An 11,971-nucleotide genomic window follows, 5' to 3' on the forward strand; every position below is an offset into this window, starting at 1 on the left:
ATGAAACGCAAATTTACGTATATTTTTATAAAGGGATATGAATTTTAAAAGTGTGAAAAAATTTTTAAAATCAGACCTAAAGACAAATAAAGAGGCTATGGTGAAATTTTGGTCACCTGAAGATGGCGAGCAAAATAAAAGTATTTGAAAAGTTTTCTAATTTCACTTTTGTCAATTTTTGTCATTAGAACGTTTTAGAAGAAAAATCATTACTGAACTGAACCGCTGGACCGTTTTTAATAATTTTGACATCAAACGGAAAGTTAAATTGATGCTTAAATTTTTGTGGTTTTAACCCAAAGGGTCATACACCACATGGCTAAAATTGTTCTTGCTTTCATGATATAAAGAGGAGTTCACTGGATAATAATTTTAACAAGGGGTTTATTCCAAGAGATCGCTCATTACCCATCCTTTGTGCTGAATTCTTTATTACCCAGAAGAAGCCACAAGATGGTGCTAAATTTACTCTTATAGTTGAATGTTCTGGTCAGCATAACCAGCCTAATCTAGCACAGTACTAACCTAAGGAACAAAATGGTTAAAAGTAGAGAAATTGTAACCTTTTTTTAGTTGGTTTATAGACTTCAAGGCGGCGTACGATTCAGTTAAACGAAATGAGCTGTGGCGGGTTATGCTTGAACATGGTTTTCCAACAAAACTGATTAGGCTGATACGTGCTACCTTTGATAGTTCAAAATCAAGCGTCAGAATAGTGGGGATAAGACATAGGATTAGTTTGTGATGCTAGATGGTTTGAAACAAGGTAACGGGCTATCGAATTTGCTATTCAACATTGCATTGGAAGAGCAGGTGTTCAGAGAAGCGGTACCATTATAACGAAGTCTCACATGCTCCTAGGGTTCGCGGATGGCATCGATATCATGCCGTGTTAGCCGTAGAGCCGTGGAAGAAACGTACATCTTAAGGTGGGAGCTGCGAAGATAGGGCTTATCATAAATTCTACCAAAACGAAGCATATAGGTAGTGGCTGATAGAGAATGTGGGAGCCCGTCTGCGAACTGCGTTGGTGATACAGGGAGATACTTTTGAAGTGGTTGACGATGTGAGCCGTGAAGTAAAAAGGTGGATAACGGTTGGTAACAGGACTTTCTACGGATTCTGTAGCCAGCTGAGTTCCCGTAGCCTGCAACTCCTTTCGAAACTCGCACTCTATAAGATGCTAATTCTCCCGGTGGTACGCTACGGCCACGAAGCGGGGACGTTGAAAGAGAGCGACCGACGAGCTCTTGGTGTTTTTGAGCGTAAGATCCTGTGATCAATTTTTAGCAGGTTATAAAAAGATGGAGTGTGGCGCTGGCGCATGAACCACGAAATTTACCAAGTATAAGATAAAGCTGTGGATATTGTAAAGCTAATAAAACACGGCAGGCTACAGTGGGCTGGCCACGTAGCAAAGATGCCGGATGCGAGACCTACGAAAATATTATTCAGCAGAGAACCAGTCAGAGGCCGTCGATTTCAAGGCAGAGTCTGCACCCGTTGCACAGTGGGCAGAATCGGCCGAAAAAACGGAACTTTTTGTTGCCGCTATTTTTAAGGGGTAAAAAGTGACACTCCTTCACTCCTATTTTCTAATAGTTTTGAAAGAATTATGAACAAACTTTCTCTAATTTGAAATTCTATGGTAAGGAAAGAAGAAGAATGCTAGGAAAAAGGTATATGAACAATTTTATTTTAATACAACATAATCTAGAAGTCTGTTTGCCCCATTTTACTCAAGGTTTTTGTACTACAGGTAAAATGCCAATTTGATACTTTCATCAGAAATTTTTAAGAAGGCAGATTGAAAAATTCAGAAGATCGAACGACGATCAAGTTTTTCACTAAAATTTCGTGTAAGTGAATATTATACCGTCTTTAGACATTACCCTTCTTTATCGACAGACTCTGCAGCCGGGGCCAGTGCAACGATCCCACTGACTCTATCTCGCAAGCACAAAAGTTCAAATTAAGAACAAAGTCAAGCCCCCTTTAAAAAAATGTTCCCAATAACTCGTATTTATAATTAACGTAATTATTTTATTTACCATGCATTGGTGACGAAAATATGCATTATTAATGAATGCTAGCGCAACTATAGGTGCTACCACAACTATTGGAGCAACTAGTCTGTCATGACAAAAAAGCAATTTGTCTTTATTTTATGATGAGTATCATAAAATGGGTAAAATTTTACCTAATGACATCATTGGCATGATTCTGGTCACCAGAATCTGGTGAAACTTCTTTTTGGGCCCATCCAAAAATGGGTAAAAATGTAATTTAAAGAACTGCACAACTTTGTCTTTTTTATAAATGTCGTATTGTTGGTAGTGTGGCCAAATTATAACCACTGGAAAAGCATACTAAATTTCCTAACGAAAAAACGGATATCAGTACTACATTTAAATGACAGTTCTCTAACACAGTAATGCCCCATCTGCATGCACATCATCTGTACGACAACCCGTTTCTATAAGCAACTTGGCCAGTGCATTTCGTGCCAAACATAAACTTCTTTCGACCTCCTTCGCAGATTCTTCTACCGAAATGGTTATATATGGTACATTGTACATATCAATCCGCTGAATTCTGGTCGGTGTGTATTTTGGTACGTCCCGCTAGCTCCCGCTAGAGCTTGTTCACGTATTACGTACTATTATAAAACATCGTATTTTTAACTTCAGATTTATTTTCTGTTCCAAACATTTCTAATAACTTATTTGCAAGGGAAAAATGTTCCGCGCATCATGCAGTACATTGTATAATAACAACCCATAATATATAAATACATAGGTATAAGTGTCGGTCCAATCAGCATGACGAAGCAGTTTTGCAAATATGCTTTAGGGCGGGCATGCTGTTATTCCCCGATACTATTTGTAGTGAGTTATCAGTCGAATTTGATTCTGAAGCACGGATTTTGCGACGGCTCGCATAGAAGAACAGTTGGGGTAGTTGAACTGCTACGAACTACCAAATTTGGATGGTGTCATAATTAATTAAGGTCAACTTTTAGAATGCTAGCCACATGCTGATAAGAAAAACGTGAATGCATTCCATTGAATTTTTTTTCGGTTGTTCAACCAATAAACTAGTCATAACAAGTGCCTCAAAATAATCAAGAGTGCAGCTTCTTATCAATTAAATTTTACTAATTAACCTTATTTCGTATTCAGTGCACATGGATCCCATTGTGTACGATTTATTTTTTGTGAAGAAAATAAATCAATGGAATCCATACAAATTAACAATCGGCAAATGTATAATCGATGCCCTTGCGAACTGTTCGACTGAGTTCTGATTAGCTTCCAATAGCAATGAGATCACTCAACTCACAGCTGACTTCCTTACAGAACCTAACGATTAAGCAAAGCCACACGCACAGTGTGATAACAGCGTTCCACTACAATACAAGCCCGAAGCCGGTTATCAGCTGTACCGCACTAACACACGCGACCAGCCACAGTGGGTATGTAAGTAGGCTAGGTAGGCTACGAAGCGAATGGTTCATTCGCACTTAGAAACTCACCACCAGCACCAAGAAAGGTAACTGCTCACTGGTCCAACCCTCAATGTAAAGGTCACCCTGGACAAGTGCCGGCGGTCCACACACTGCGCTATCACTTCTCACTGCAGCCGATTGGTGCCACAGAACTCCGAAAACCGAACTGGAACCACTGAGTACTGCTTACTGCCCATCCTCGGCTGGGAGCGCATTTTATATAGTAGAAACTCGATTCGCAAGTTGATGAGACACATCTACTTTTGTCTCAGCTCCAAAGTAAATTACGTTTGAATTCGCGACGCGCGGCATCCACAGGCAGTGGTTTAACTTTGCTTTCCTCTAGCAGCGCCGATTGCTGGTGTTATTATTGTTACTGTTAGTGTTGTTTTGTGGTTCCGACGACGGTTTCTACGGAGACGGCGGTACGCTACATAACAACCACCCGATTATTCAAATATGTACACAATGTACAGCCCGCGGCTCGCTTTCGTAAGGCGAAGAAAATGCGAACGGAACACTTTCGGACAATTATACATCGGGAGGAAGTCCCTGGATGATCCGCAAACAAGCAAAATTAAATAGAACATTTAGTGAAGTGTAAACTAAGGCCTTTCAGATATCTATCTGACCGTGGAACAACGATTCTGTCCCAGAACTGTTGCATCCCAAAGGGAATGATCTTGCAATTATAAGTACACGGTTATTTTATTCTAGTCATTTATAAGTTATTTTTTAAGTAGTCTAAAATTTCTGATAATTTCTTATCCATTACAATTCTCAAAGTGGTTAGGCAACATTTTCTTTCTGATTCATGATTCCAGCCTAGAACTTAACAATGAGCCAGATTACCGTCGCGACGTAGCTGAGGCCGCTCACGCAGACTGATTCATCCATGTGAAGGCAGTAAAAATGCAAACCAATCCGCAAACCAGTACCACGCTAACTGCTGTCAGGCGCAGCGTATAGGCCAGACGGAACTTGCGAGGCGAGCGAAACAGCAAGCAAAAGCCGCGTTTTGATTGTGTCTCGAAGTCAAAATACCATCATCAATAACAAGCGAGCGTAGCGATCAAAGTCAGAATGGTAAACATGAATAGCTCTTTAAGGTATGCTTACAATGAGTGCGGCGGCGATGTAGTGGATTGAGTGTGGAAAGTACAGTTTAGCTTCGTTGGTTGGACAAAATTCGAAAGAAAGTAAAACATTTCTTTAACTTTTCAATATGAAGAAAAGATGTCAAATTTTTGATGTGTCGTCTGGAGAGTCGATGTAGCCCAAGCATTATACTAAAATTTGAAATATTTACAAAACTCGCGAAAAAGTCTATTATTAACGCTTCTTAAATCGATGAAAACAGTTACATACAAATCACAGTAGAAATAACCTTTATTCTGAAAAATCCTTCTTGCATACAAATTAACTTTCAACATCAGCACGTTAAATCTACAGAAAACGTACTAAATACATTGCCTAACCACGCCGATCGAGAAATTGTTGGATAGATAAAAGACGGCACTCTTAGCTTTTCTCGATATTGAAGGATCTTTTGATAACACACCCTTTTCATTCAGGGCATTTTTCAAAATGGTCATAAAAGATCTTAACAAATCGCGATGCATAGTAGAACAAAAATGTTTTAATGAAAATGAACAAAAGGTTTTTCAATTCAGGAAAATGCATTTCATGAAATTTTCCACATGAAAACCTCCAAAGAAAAGCTGAAAAGGATGTTCAAAATCATGGATAATTTTCAAAATGTTTTTCAACTTTGCCAGAGAGTAAACCTTTTTGTTCTTTAGCTTGTTATACACACAATTTAGGAATGAAGTGATCGAAACTTTGTCAATACATACATCAATGCTTAATTAATAACTGCCACAGAGAGGGTTTAGTTACAATGAAATTGATTATACCAAATATACACGAGCTTTGGCGCAATCTCACCCCTTCCAGGGAACTTCCTTGTGCCAAAACATAAAGTTAAATTAAATACCCAAACAATGAATAATAAATAACAATATGAAGTAGTTCGTATGGAGCCGATCACGTAGACTATTAGTAGTAGAGGGACGATCAAAAACAATTTTACTTGCTTACTTATGTGTCCATATCCGCCGGGCCGGCAAAAGAAAGGGATGAAATCAGAGATCTGCCGACGGCAACCCGCCATGGCTTTTACCTGGACAGGTGTATGCACGAAAACTACCCGGGGACTACATAATCAATAATGAGTGCATAGTTTATGGACAGCCTCTAAATAGCCAGTAGCGTCTGCAGGTTTCACAAATAGGAAACAAAAGGGAGCGTAACACCTCAGAGGACTTATCAATTTGATCATTTTACAACGGTAGGGTAAAATGGTGCAAAACATCATTTTTCAGAGCTACGGTATATTTGTTCCACGTTCTTGACTTAGGACTACATCTCTCTGGAAGGTACCTGGTACTGGGGGTAATTCTAAAAAATCAAAAAATGCAAGCATCACGAAAAAATGAAAGATTTTTGCTAATAACTCTGTCGATTATGAATGGATTTTGATGATTTGAATACCAATCGATTCATAATAGATGTAGCAATCATGTGGTTTTTGTTATTATTTTCATTTTCAATCACTAAATAGTGCAAATTAAAGATTACCTTGCTTCACAGGCAGGGACGACAGTTAAATACGCCATCTGTTTTTTTTTAATTCTATATTAGAGAGGTTTTCAGCCTGCAGCTGGTTCACCTCTTATACGCCATCTGTTTACCGTGGTTTTGTTTCATAAAAAAACTAAACACCCCCTCCCCCCTTCCCCGTCACAACAGGTCGAAGATTCTATACAACGTTTAAACCTATACTAATTTGATATCTGTGTTTGGGAAGTACGACAGCGTGGATAGCCACCCATTTTCTTCAACCGATTTTATCTTTAAACATTAAATCTAGTCCAATTTGATGTCCTGAAAGCAGCGGTGTCAACCTTCCAGACATTTGTGCATGCATAAATTTGGGACCCACCAATTATTTTAGTTCCTGTTAGCTCTGGTTTTACTAATGTTACTGAAGTTTAAAGTACTCCACAAACTATTATACAAAAGAATAAAATGAGAAAATAAAATACTGCGGAGAACATGACAAGGTCCCAAATTTATGCATGCACAAATGTCTGGAAGGTTGGCATCGCTGCCTGAAAATGAAACGTCATAGAAAAGTGAGCAATCTTCTTTTTCTTTTGCCAGATAGCATCCATATACTACAAGAATTTGTTCGGAACTGTTGTCTTGCACGGAAATAGGGCTGAAGGGATATTTGAGTATGTGACGTGAGACAGCAATTCTCAAAGCGAGAAAACTCAGCGACTGTGTTAGCCGAGAATAGTTTTTGAACGTTTTATTTGCTACTTTGCGTCCGTTAGTTGCTTTAGTTGCAATTCTTTACATAGTTTCAATTGTATTTCTGTCAACGTCAAGTATGCAAATAGGTGTGAAGTAGATTGTCGAAAAAAAACTAGTAAGATGCAGAGGACGATTGCTAATTGATATTTTAACTGTTAGATGTAAGACAATTATACTTCAAATCACTCTACCACAATGAATGGTGCTATCAACAATTTCGTGGAAATTGATGAATGCGAGTTAGTATTGTAAATGTTAACCAAGAATAGTTCAGCTTATTTTTTTGGTTTAACCGTAGTCGTAAGCAAGCTCATTAAGTAATCTATCTTCGTCAACTGCATACCAGTTTCAAGCCAGTTACTTAAAGTTGACTGGCGTTACAAGTCAAGGAAAAATTGTCAAAATGCGAAATTATCGCCAATCATTAGAAGATGTCTAATTGTGGCCAAATGGTTTAACTCTTAGTGGAACTACAAATTTTAAGACACTGAAAAAAATGATATACAATATGCAGACATTAAGGATATTTAAACTTATTACTAACTTTCATACTAACAAGCCTCCCAATTGGCCTCGAGGTATGATGCTGGCCTAATAAGCCAGTTGTCGTATGGTCGAATCTCGGCTGGGAGAGGCTGTTGGAATCAATAGGATCATAGCTACTGGCCCTGCAATTGTCCTGTATTCTGACAGCTAGCTGCGAAGTCTGTCGTATAAAAACAGAAAGTCAAGTTTCGATAACGGAATACAGCACCTAGGCTTTGCTTTGCTTTTACTAACTTTCATTTAATAAATGTAGGGGAAGACGGGGTAAGACGGCCCCCCTAAGCGAATAAATTAGTAGCATAAAATGTGTACGAAAATTCACCTTTTGTTGTTCCACACATGGAAAAGCATTCATTTATCTACCATTAAAAATTATATAAAGAATTAATTAGTCTATTTTTCCGTCATTTTTCATCAATTTTCGAAACGTCTAAAAATTACTCGTTCACAACCAGGCGGGATAAGATGTACCACCAAAGGGGTAAGACGGACCATGGCGGAGTAAGGCGGATTGTGGCAGATTTGAAGGTTTCTTTGAGTTGTACACACAATTTCAATATTATTAACTAAGAACAAGTTCTTAAGGGGTTTTAGGTACATGTTAAAAGAAGGTATAGTTTAATTTAGAGACCTGCTAAAAGAAGGAATTTTACTACTAGTTCAATTTTGAAAATAAGAGTAGACGTTATTTTACTCCATAGGTTTTTATTTACTCTTTTCTTGACGTTATTTTGTTGATTTGTCAGCTGGACTTTTACTCTTTGAATACACTTCACTTTAGGTGAAGGCAAGGAAGGCAACACATTACATGAGCCGTTAAGTGACTTGGGATCATCGAATTTTGATTCCGTTAGATCCAAATTTACATTGAGTGTGTTATTCGAATTGCACTTATTGGCTTCTTTTGACGTGGGAGACTCTGTGTTAGACTGTGTTAGGATGATCTCAGATTCGAGAATAATTTTTATTATAGGTGTACTCTATTTCGAAAAAGAAACTGATGAAGCCTGCAAGTCGTAAACGAAATGCGCGTCTGTCAGAATAATAAAAAAGTTAGTCAAATTCAACAGGAAAAAAGTTGTTTTTTTCATTCAATATTTTTAAAATCTATTAAGACGCTAAACAAAAGAACTTTAGGCAATTATGAGCACTATGACGTATGGCTCTTTTACCCCGTGAAAAATGGCCCGTCTTACCCCTAGTTAACAATTTACATTATTTTGCTTTTATCTCTCAATCCGTACTATTTTATATACCTTTTCCGCCACACACAGAACAAGAATTGCCCAATTAAAGTCAGTGGTAAGAGAAACGACAAAATACATAGCTTTTTTTGCTGAATAACCTTAAATTTGCTGCTGCTGAAATTATATCGCATGAAGACACTGCGAACGAAAAGTTTGTTTTGATTCTAGTTTTGACGTTGGATACGGCCGAGTGCCACAGGTTGTCTCGAAAGTGTTTAGATAGCCTAATAAACAAAACATACTGGGGCATTTGTAGAAAATTTAACGATTTCTTGGCGAAATCGATGTGGTCCCTCTTACCCCGCCGGGCCTTCTTACCCCTTGTTACCCTATACGAATGTTTTAGGGCATTTATTATAATACAGGAAATTATAAATTTGCGTAACAAACTGCTGAACCTAAAATTAAGTAAAAAGAAGAAAACTTATCCAATTTAATTCCTATATGTATACATATCGAATCGTTGTATCGAAGAAAGTCGTTGTTCTACGAAGTCCGTCCATGAAAGTTGCTCCATCATAGAATAACTTTTAAAAGCTTGCAAATTACTTCTATTTTTTTTTTTTTTTTTTTTTTTTTTGAAAAAAACTTGAGAATAGTCTACTTCTATTTTTCCAAAAAAAAATTAAAAAATTTTCAAAAATGGTATATTTTTGATATCTTGATTCTAAATTTCATTTTCAAATTTTTGAAAAATTGGTAAAAAATATTTTTTTCAGTGCATATTTTGTTTATGTTCAGAAATCAATTTTCTACAACTTTTGCTTAGACATAATTTTTGTAAAATCGATAGTTTTCGAGATACAATCTTTCAAATAAAAAAGACATGAAAATAAATACGCCCTTTTCTAAAATGAGTCTTGAATCTAAATGGCGCCAAAACCTGCGGAAGGTGCATATTTCCTCCTATCAAAACCGTTTGTAAAGTTTCATCCCAATCAAAGAGGTTTATTTCAGATTTTAGCTGAAAATTTTCATGTAGGGGTTTTTGGTGCCAGGGAAGGTTCTTATGATGGTTAGAGATCCCTCCCCCCACTAAGAGGGGGGGGGGCTCCCTTACAAATCTATGCCTATAAAAATAGATTTCTGTCTGTCTGCCCGAATGTTCCTTATAGAATCGAAAACTACTGAACCGATCGGCGTGAAAATGTGCATATAGGGCTTTTTGGGGCCAGAGAAGGTTCTTATGATAGTTAGAGACCCCTCCTCCCACTAAGAGGGGGAGGCTCCCATACAAATGAAACACAAATTTCTGCATAACTCGAGAATTAATCAAGCAAATGGAACAAAATTTTACATGTGGGTGTTTTTGGAGACAAGAATTTTTTCCATGGTGAATTGAGACCCCTCCCCATTTTAGGAGGGGGGGCTCCTATACAAATGAAATACAAATTTCCTCATAACTCGAAAACTAATTAATCACATGGAACCATATTTGGCATGTGGGTGTTTTTGGAGGCAACTTTTTTTCTATGGTGAATTGAGATCCCTTCCCTCTTTAGGAGGGGAATAATGACCTATCTCCCTTTTAAGAGGGGAGGGGCTTCCATACACATGAAATACAAATTTCCTCAACACGAGAACTAATCAAGCAAATGGAACAAAATTTGGCATGTGGGTGTTTTTGGAGACAAGAATGTTTTCTATGGTGAATTGAAACCTCTCCCCGCTTCAGGAGAAGGGGCTCATATACAAATGAAATACAAATTTCCTCATAACTCGAAAAGTAATCAAGCAAATGGAAATAAATTTGGCATGTGTTTGTTTTGGAGGCAGGAATTTTTTTAATGATGGTTTGAGACTCCTCACCCCTGTGGTAGGGGGATAAGAACTACCATACAAATAAAACAGAAATTTTTGCGTAACTCAAAAACTAATCGAACTCGAGAAATTTTAGACTCTTTCATAAAACATTAATCAATAACAAGGCCACCAAAAACTATCAATAGTAACATTAGATAATTCAGCGCGAAACGGCCACAGGCCGCGAGTGTTGCCAGCGACCTGCCGTCGGAAGCGCCGGCCACTGCGGGGGGCAGCCCCCCGTAGAGGTCACCTCTATCTAGGTTTATTTATTTTCCTAGATCTACTGACCTCTATTACTTTCCTCCAGTTGGGTCACCCCTGCGAAATGGTACTTTCTACGAAAAGATTCCCGCGTAAGGTTTTTCGCGAAATGGCATTCTGCGAAATTCTATATTTCGTGTTATGGTCAACCGAGAATTGGTGTTCCGCAAAATGGTATTCGGCGAAATGGTTTGTAATGATGGCGAATATTTAAATGCTATCCATTTTATTTTATCAGGCTAAGCAACGGGGGGACTTGTTTTCTACTTTACTATGAGGAAAATTTGTATATTAAAACACCCATGAACTCCCCAGAAACTTGCAAAACTCAAGATTGTGACAAAGGTCATACGAGATTCACGATTTATGTACAACACAGTTTAATTTGTGGCAATACGAAGTTTGTCGGGTCAGCTAGTTGACTATAAATTAACTATAATTATAATATAATAAACAATGAATTATTTCATTCATCGTTGTAATACCGTAATAGTGAAAGTAGAAAATTACGCTATCGTTCATTTCGACATAAAACACCATTTACCTCAGCAACAAGTTTGACACATTTCCTTCGGTTTGCCTTCGATAATCCGTCTCATTTCTGCACGGTTCTCACTTCGAGTGTAAATATAACGCTGTTTTTCTTTCTCCATCCGCTCTCACGGACAGCTCTCTGTTTAGTAACGCTCAAAGCCGTGAAAAAGCGAAAACGTCAAACTATTGAAGGTTAACCAGAAACCAAACCAAAAACTCTTTACACTGTAGATGTAGAAAATGAAACAAACTTGCTAATTTCATTAACAATCATTTCACGAAGCATTTTTTTACTGACATCACTTCACTTTGACGATACAGACAGCCACAATTCACCCATTTGGTTGGAAAACTACGAAATTCCTGCGCTATTTTCCCGGAAAAGTAAACTCACGTTCCGTTCGTCTCGCAGCTGACAACAACAAACCACACTGTCTGTCGTAACACTTTTCCGCGACCTTGCTCAATGATGAACGCTGTAACGTGCTGTGCGCGCGAAAGGAGCGAACGATGATGGCATGTGTTTTCTCTTCTTGAAGGAAGACGATGACGTTACCGTATGACAGACAACTGACCATGCGTCGTCGTCCTTCTTAGAGCGGCGAAATACAGTTTGTTCGCTGAAGTGCCAGGAATGTAGTTAGATTTGAATGAAATACCATGCGTTTTCTTTCAAGTAGAAATGTAA

At 38.0% G+C, this 11,971-nt stretch overlaps 1 protein-coding gene across 2 annotated transcripts in view; it reads right to left on the reverse strand.

Annotated features, from left to right (window-relative positions):
- LOC128734090 (solute carrier family 26 member 6) overlaps positions 1-11,635 on the reverse strand; it is a 35,317-nt gene extending 23,682 nt beyond the window's left edge. The window contains exon 1 of one of the 2 annotated variants that reach the window (XM_053828104.1): positions 11,294-11,635. The gene's annotated coding sequence lies outside the window, so the exon portion shown is untranslated. Of the gene's footprint in view, positions 1-3,535; positions 3,686-11,293 lie in introns of those variants that run through there. The other variant, XM_053828103.1, reaches the window with a different exon arrangement.
- Positions 11,636-11,971: the final 336 nt, after the last annotated feature.

This window comes from Sabethes cyaneus, chromosome 2 (genome assembly GCF_943734655.1).
Source record: "Sabethes cyaneus chromosome 2, idSabCyanKW18_F2, whole genome shotgun sequence".
Lineage (NCBI taxonomy): Eukaryota > Metazoa > Arthropoda > Insecta > Diptera > Culicidae > Sabethes > Sabethes cyaneus.